The sequence below is a fragment of the Myzus persicae genome, unplaced genomic scaffold (assembly GCF_001856785.1).
Source record: "Myzus persicae strain clone G006 unplaced genomic scaffold, MPER_G0061.0, whole genome shotgun sequence".
In the NCBI taxonomy this organism is placed as follows: domain Eukaryota; kingdom Metazoa; phylum Arthropoda; class Insecta; order Hemiptera; family Aphididae; genus Myzus; species Myzus persicae.
Window position 1 is genome coordinate 53,786 of NW_019104305.1, and position 9,232 is coordinate 63,017.

The window sequence follows — 9,232 nt, forward strand, 5'->3', positions numbered from 1 at the left end:
TAATTTCGATATGAGCAAATTGATGTTCGTCTCATTTACTTACTCCTATTTAGTTACGAAGTTATAGTCAGGGGCACAATGAATTAGCATTGTTTGTCATGTGCCAAGTAGCTTTTTTTTGATAGTGGTATCCAAATCATACTGACCACTTTACTTTAGCTTCTATTTTTTTTATTATTTGACATAATTTACAGTATATACAATTTAGCACAATAGGTTTATATGATAAAAGTAGAAAACAGCAGCTTTGTTAGCTTTGATCAAGCAGCCACACATTAGGATATTTGACTCTAGGCTAATGTTTAAACTTTAGCTTCTAAAGATAAAATAAACTGTAAATGCGTACATTATTAAAATAATACATTTTGTATGTTATAGTTTATAAGTTCTAGGTAAGTTGTAATACATTTTAAATTTATTTTCAGAACAATATCATTTTTACTCTCGAGAAGTAATGTAATTGATGATTTGTTAATAGAAAACCAATCTTAACCAGTGCAACAACAAACATAATATGTACACACATTTTCTATGTTTTTCTTATAATAGTAAAGGGGAAAATTACAATAAACTATATTATACTTTCTCAAATTGAATGAGTTAGTGTTGTATACAACAGTACTTATGGTACAACAAAAATGTATAATTAATTGACGACGCATTTTTTTAAAAACAATGTATATTCATTTAAATATTGAACACAAATCAGATTGTATAATTAACCTATAATTAACATGAAAATATTTTATTAGATATTAACAATCACACGCTTTAACAGTTTATGCTTTTGGCGTTTTCTTTTCTTTTGAATATTTTGTGCTATGTTGAATATCAATACTTGGCTATTATTTATGAACATCAAAGAATAAAAATTTTCTCCTACTAAATCCTATTTAATACATAAATAAATTAATAAATATTGTTCACTCATTTTAATACAGTAAATTTGTTACATACCCTTAATTCATTTGTTTTCTTAGTAGCAAGTACATTTAATTGCCTTAGGATAGGTGTCATATCACTGACGGATGATATTGGTTTGCGCAATGTTTGTACAAAGAATATGAGTGACCGGACAACTGACTCAATTCCATGATGCATATGATTTAACAATGGTATTGACGCTTCCATAAAATAACATATGCTTGAAAAAGGCATAAATAATAAAACCCTTTCCAACTCACTAAAAATTAAGAAAATGATATTAGTTTGATTTTTAATAACTCAGTATACAAATAATAAGAATTATAAAATGAAATTTTTCTAGTAAATTCAACTTGCCTAGAGCGCATCCTTTTAATTATTTCCAATAAATAATCGTCAGTAGTTTTAACATTAAAAGCAGTCATAATTATTGGTAATGTTGATTTTTCACCACCTTTATTTTCGCTTTTTAATAGGTTATCTTTGTATTCTTTGATCACATTTAAACATTCTAACAATAATTCAGCCTAAAAAATAATAAAATTAAAAACATTTAAGAACAATATTAATAAATTGAATTTGTATTACAGCTTTCTCTGATGAAATGGTATTTTTTGTCGGCAATGCGAGAACTGATGGCCCTCCATATACATTGGTTTCTTTGCCAGTGGCTAGTTCTTTATCATCTTCTTGTGCCCTTTCTTCTTCCCGCTCATCTTCTAATACAAGGGGTTCTTCTGTTTTTTCATATAAACGTATAACATTGTCTTGGCCACAACTCATAACATAATAACCATTTTCGCTCACAGACATATTACCGCATTCACCTCTGTGAACCTAAGCCAAATTAAATACAATATAACATATAGTAATTTTCAAAAACAATAATAATTAATTACTTAAAGTGTTAAAACTCTCTCAAAAACCTCAGCGTCCCAATGTTTAATGTTTCCATTCTTGTCGATAGTGAAAAATTGATGGGTCATAGGAATAAATTTAATACTGGTCAATGTAGACTCTGTTGTTAAGCGCCTATGACAATCTCCGTAATCTAAGCCCCAAATTCTGATTGTCTTATCAGCACTTGCAGTAATAATGATTGATGAATCATAACTTATGTCCATATCGTTTACTGGTAATATGTGTCCATAAAGATCAATGAAGTGCTAAAAATAATATATAATTTTCATTGTTCTACGGTCATAAAAAGTTTTTTCGTTATATATTCAGAGTACAATAATAAAACTCACCTTAAACGTGTCCATAAAAAATATTGTGACTGTGTTATCTAAAAGAGCAACTGCTAGCAATTTGTTATCTGGGCTTACTCTTGCGCACTGTACATTTTCATCTAACTCTAATGTCTTCAAGTGAAACAATGATAACACTTTTCTATCAGAACTCGGCAATGTTGCTAGTTCTAATTGCCATAGTTTAACTGTGCTATCACCACCACCTTTTATACAACCCAACTGTTGTTTGTTTGTTTTAAAAAAAAAATTGTATTAGAATGTTAAAAACAAAAATAAATATAATTTTTTACCTCATCTGATAACATATAAATTGACTTCAAATCTTTTTGATGAGCAGAAATGCTTTCAATTATATCTCCTGCGGCTATGTCAATTACCAAAAATTTACCATCATCAAGTCCAGCTAAAATGTGTCGGTCTCCAGGGAGCACCCATAAACACAGAACAGCACTAGACGTCTAAACAGTTCGAATACAATTAAGAGTTTTCCTTACTTCACATTTTTATAGACTCTGAACCTCCAGTGAACATAGCTAAACTATCCGAACTAAATGATTAGACTTGAACATTTGATCTATGGCCGTGTAACAAAATCTTGCGAATTAGTTTTACTTCTTTGCCAACTGCTTATGACAAAGAATAAAACGATAAAGTGTTATCTGCCATACTTACAACAACCTGTTGAAATTATAGAATAGATATTAAATATTTTACCATGATATTTAAAACTTTAATTGACTAGACATTACTTTAATGTGAGTCTGATTTACAACCAAATCAGCAGACCTTATTTTGTGGTCTGTCAAAATAGGAGGTAATCTTCAAACCACATCTTGTAGAGCTGGATTTTTTTCATTTAAAAATGCTGTATCTTCAATATTTTCATCCCGCCTATTAAACATAATAAATTAACAATTAATAAAGACGTAAAACCAATGAAAACTTAATTTTAGAAAACAATCACTCATACAAAAACTGTTCATGCTTGTTTATTCTATTAATTAAAGGCAGAATTCTTATTCTGCCAGCATAAATTTCAATGTATATTTTAACATTGATTGTCTCAAAATGATTTATATATTTTGATAACATAATATAAATACAGTGGTCTCTCAGTAATCTAGCAAATATATATTCCTCACCAGAGACTTACCAAATCAACAAAAACAATGGAAAACGATTTGAGTTTATAGGCTTTATAGAGCTATTTCATAAATAAAAGTGGTCTTTGTATTGGACGTGTGTTATGCTGGTGTATCATATTAGCATATTATCCAGAAACCAATGTATTATTATTATTAATTTAACTTACTTAGAAGCCTTCTTCCTGAATTTCCGTTAACGATTAAGTAAACCTTCTAACGCTTCAACATCTCCACTAAAAACAAACAACTCCAGCAATTTTCCATGGCCATGAACACAAAGAACATGGTTAGAATTATCTGTAGCTGAAGATAGAACAAGACCAGGATCTTCTCTCATTAATGATCCACTTTTTTCACATTTTATTGAAGACTAAAAATAATATAAATCATTATTTTTCAATTTTGTGTACAATCATAATAATTATAAACTAGTGAAATAAACACTAACAGCAAAATCCAGTAAGTTATCTGAAGTCAAAAGCTAACACATTTTAATATCTGATTCTTCATCACTCATTTTTGAAATCTTCCATGTACGTAGTTCTGCATCATTGCTTCCAGCAACAAAAAAATCATCATCACATAAAATAGACTGAGTCCATACCTAAATAAAATATTGGAAACAAAAATTAGTTTAGTCTAATAAGACTAACTTTTCAAAATCATTCTTATAAAAATATGTATTTAAGAACAAAATAGAATAAATAAAATAAAAATATAGTTATGTTTTCATGCTCATAAATAAGGCACAGACTTAAATTATGCAAATGTATAATTTTATGTATTTCACCGAGAATAATTATTCTGATTAGAAAACAAAGATGATATTTTTGCATATCTGAGTGAAAATTAATAATATTTTTTGCTTTTTTTTTGGATGGTGTCACAAAAGTTGCATATTTTAATTTAAAGTTATTGCGGGATGTATTTTTCAATCATCGTCCAATCATTAACTACCTTATGCCATATATTGTTGACTATCTAAACTGTTTTGATATACAATAGGTTAGGTTAACCTAAACCTACCTGGATATTAATAGCTAAATAAAGGTTAAATAGGTTTCCATAAATTTAGAATACTTTAAACACCATTTGTGCCTATCCGTTAGTTACCAGGTATTAAGATACTAGGTGTTCTGCTAAGCGTTCTAGAGGAGCCAAAGATTTTTTTCTTTAAAAAAAATGTGTAGGCCATATTTCTTCTAATTATAATATTATAATTATTATATTTATTAGACATAATTTTGTTTTATTTTTTCCCCATATTTTGGTCTTTCATTGCTTTTTTATAAATTGTATTACAGTAAAACCTCATTAATTTCCGGACTTCATTAGTCCAAACTTCGCTTAATCTGGACAGCCGTTTATCAAGCTAGTTCATGATGTAGATTAAAATAAACATGAAAACGAGTTCAATTATGCAACACTATGTACTATTTTTTAGGTTTAATATAGTTAGATATATGTATTAGATAGACTTAAGTATTGGAAGTATAGTAAATTATCCAATAAAATTTTTTTGAATTTATAATTTACGATTCTTGGTTATTTAGTTTAATACAAACTTTCATTAATTAGGACAACCTAGAACCTCAATTAGTCCGGATTAATGAGGTTCTACTGTAATTTCTTTAGAAACTTTCATTGACACCATCTTTTTATCAATATTGTTTTTGAACTCTCACTCTATAACACAAGCTTAGTTTTTTAAAAACAGAATCAAAAACAGAATAATTTACGTATGTATATTTATATATTATATGCTTACAATATTATTAACTATAATTTAAAATATATGTAATTACAATGCAATCTTATGGGTTATTAGTTTATGTAACTACGATAAATAATAACAATTTTATTATTATTATTATTATTATTTAATTAGGTACAACTATTTATATTAAGTAATTTCTCAATGTCTAAGTATTTAATATAGATTCTTAACTATCCAAAATACTAAGGTTACCCATTCCTTTTTAAAATACGTTTAGAAACCAGGAATTTAACAGCGTCACCGAGTAAGATTTCTAAATTTGTTTTTTTGAGTTTAAATTTGAGCTCTTTTCATAATTAAATCTTACTTCAGTTATGTCCTTTGAAGATGTCACCCCAACGTTGTGCTTGTTTATAAATTGTACTCCTGTCACTACACCCTTATGTCCAGACAACCTATGTAATCCTTTGTCAGCTATGACATCTCAATTGACTGCTTTGGTATCCTGAAAAATGATAAATCATATTATATAATAATTAAGTTTATAGCCATAGACAAAAAAAAAAACATACCTTGAAACCTGAAGCGAGCATGTGACCATGGGTGTCATAAGTTAGTGCAGTTATGGCAGAACGATGACCTTGGAATGTTCCAATAAGTTCACCAGTAGCCAAATTAAACGTATTCACTAAACCATAAGAATAACCTACAGCAATATGTTTACCCTCCGAGGTAGTGGCCAACTTAACGACAGAAATCTTTTTCGACGTATTATTTTTCATGTCTTCATCTTCGATTATCATAACCTGATTGACAATGAATATATGTACAAGTATTGACACTAAAAAAGTGACTTAGCTAACTATAAAACGTCATGTTTACCAATTTTTCGAAGCACAAGTCCCAAATGATAACATTTTCGCAAGCGACGACAGCAACATATCTGCCAGAAATACCGTTTAGCGTGACAAAGACTACATTACAGTCAGGATGGCAAACGATGTTGAAATTTTTTCCACGGAACGTACGCAAGTATTGCTTGGTTATACCCATTTTAAATGATTTTAAGATAAACAAAAAATAATATCAATAACAACATATTTCCTACACGGTAAAATTACACGACGACGGACTTGTCGCCGATTGGTGATCACTGCCACTGCCTAACTTCCACAGACTGAAACAAAAGAGACTTCTACTTACGTCTGTTATGAGTGGCTACTACGAACGACGGCCCTCGTAGATTGCGGACGTTAATCGTCACTCATCGAGTAGTAAAACTACGATTGATTTACCTGAAGTGATGTGCAGCGAAGGAGTGAGAATCATAGCACCAATGACAAGACGATTTGAAAAGTTTTGATGTAAATATTGTAGGCAGTAGAAAGTTCGAAAGTCGTAACGTAAACGAAAATTGATTTATTAACCAACAACGCTACGAGGACGTCTTGCCGAATAACACCGATAGGAATCACGTGCGTCTTATCACACCACTAATATCAGTAAACACAAAATCACAAATATAAGCGTCTGACATGAAATTACCATAGACCTTATACTAGTATACTAGTATAAGGTCTATGGAAATTACGAACGCTGCGGTTCATTCCGTTTCCGACCGGTCAGGATTTAAAGTTATAAGAAAGCACTATCTCTCAAATCGTTCGACCGTTGGGCGCCGATCGCCGAATCGCGGGACGGTTTACAACACGGTTCTATATATACTGGTATACGGTTGAAAATATCGATAGGGTTTGAAAATATTTTCAAACTAAACTATTATTAGTTGTTAAATACGTCAAATCTAAGGGAGCCCTAGTGTCGCCTTAACCTTTTTCACCATTGTTATACATTAAACGATTACTTCGAAGCACTTCTGTCCGCACGACCGTATGTCAATGTGACCGAATATTTGCTAATTGCGTTTTTATTTACATATTTTCAAAGTAATATTTTATTCAAACGTCGTTCAAGACGACGACGACGTCAAGAAGATGACGACGACAACAACCTAATTATTTTTTTCTGTGCATTTTTTATACGCCCTTATACATATTTTACACCTCTTGTCATCGTCGTCGTCGTCTTCTCCTTCTATTTCTTCTTCTTCGTCGCCGTCTTCTTCTCCTTCGTCTGCATCCGAAGATTCGTAAGAAATGTCGATGACGTTGGGGTCTTGAATTCTGGCTAGCAACAATCGAACATTAACTTCTCTGTCGCCTCCTCGGAACGAGTTCGCGGATGATACTACTGTCTGATCATTACGGGCATGACATCGACACATTTTTATATATTGTTCTATACCTATACGTCCATTAATCCTTTGTCCTTAAATACTTCGTGCACCAACCCTCTTTCGTCTAGATATAACACGAAGTTAGCTGTTGATAATCTGGGTAAAATCAACCTGTAACATTATACACATTTCTAATCCCATACCTTTTTTAAACTTAAATTAGTACCTAATTGCCCATATCATACTGATATATGAAGAATTCAAAAAACTGATTACAGTTGAACAATTTGACGAGTAAAATGTTTTTGAACATACGTATAGCACCTTCCCTGTTCCATATTAAAGTTTGATTAAATATGACGAAAAATTACTGTAATGGTGTGGAACACCGTTACAAGTTTTCATATTTTTATAATTATAATATTACGTATAGTATTATATACTAAACAAATTTCATAGATGCGCGTGTCATCTTTTATCCATTCTGTAATATCACGGAGTAAAGCTATATATATGTATAACTATTTTGTATAGAAAACAAAATGTATAATAATCGTTCTGCCTGCTTGACATTCTTCAGCCGAACCAGATCAGTGATCAGTCACCTTTCACCACTTACTCCGTGTAGTGTTGCTGCCAGGTCATCGGTAAAGTAAAATATTTTATATTACATTTTAAAATATACGTTACATTATACTCGGTATAATTAGTTGTCTTGTCGAACATCCAAATCATATTTCCCCGTATGGTACTGAATACTGATCTATCACTACGGATATACAATTACACACCGTATACCAGTAGTGATGGACAATACTTTAATTGTTACCACGTAACATTACGATTTTCAATATTTAAGTTTTAATCATAAAAGATTTAAAATCCACCTGTGACGGTGAGCTAAGTGAAAAAAATATAGCGATGGCACGAAACTGTAGAGTGTAGATTATCTCGAAGCAGGAGTTGCCTATTTATTATTTAAACAGTGTACATTTCGGTGTTTTTTTAACTAATTATCGACCGAGTCTATTAATACCTAATAAATGTATAAAAATCAGAAAGATTATGCAGATGATCCTTTTGCAAATATCAACGAAATCGTAAGGTTAGAAATTTAGTTATTATAAGAAACTTGCAAACTTCTAATGAGAAATTATAATAAAATCTGGAAACACGGCGTTGTCGTGCCAACCGGTTAACCTACTTCATTTCGTGTACTCAATGCAAAATGATTGCTAACTCACAATCGCGTATTCATTATTTGTTTCATTTCGTTATCGACTGTCGCTTATTAAATTATAATATTTAAATTTGTCTATTGTGCACTAAACAGTGTGTTATTACTTATTACCATGTTCGAAATTATAAATATGCCAAGTGGCATTGAAGTTTACAAACAATGAGCGAAAATTAAAGAGAAGCACTTACTGAATAAAAAAAGAAACATAGTGATAAAATAAATCACCCCCAAAAACGTGTAAATAAATAAATGTTAAGTAAATTGAATTTAAGTACATTTATTATTCACAATTTTTAGAAATATGGGATTGGGAGGGAGCTTCAGCTCCCAGGTTCCTCCTGGAGCCGCACCTGCTTTAAAGGGTGTTGTTTACTTAATATCAACAAAAATAAAAATAAATACCTAAAAAATGTTGTTTTCTAATAATGGCCTCAAAAATTGATATTGATTAAGTTATAAACATCTATGAAAACATATTATCAACCTTATCTAAAATTATTTGAAATAAGAATATTCATTTTGTAAGTCTACTACACTAACATTACACCAGGACCATGCTATTGGACATATTATATTCTATGTATGGAAAACATTAATATGGTATGCACACTTTTTCAATTTAAGCTTATTAATTATTATACAACCAAAATATTTCCCTTAATTTCTGAAAACTTACATTAATAGTCATATGCTAAAATTTTTTTTATATAAATGGTA

At 30.4% G+C, this 9,232-nt stretch overlaps 1 pseudogene; it reads right to left on the bottom strand.

Moving 5' to 3' along the window:
- Nucleotides 1-626: 626 nt before the first annotated feature.
- Nucleotides 627-6,552, bottom strand: LOC111041053 (annotated as a pseudogene).
- Between the last annotated feature and the right edge of the window lie 2,680 nt (nucleotides 6,553-9,232).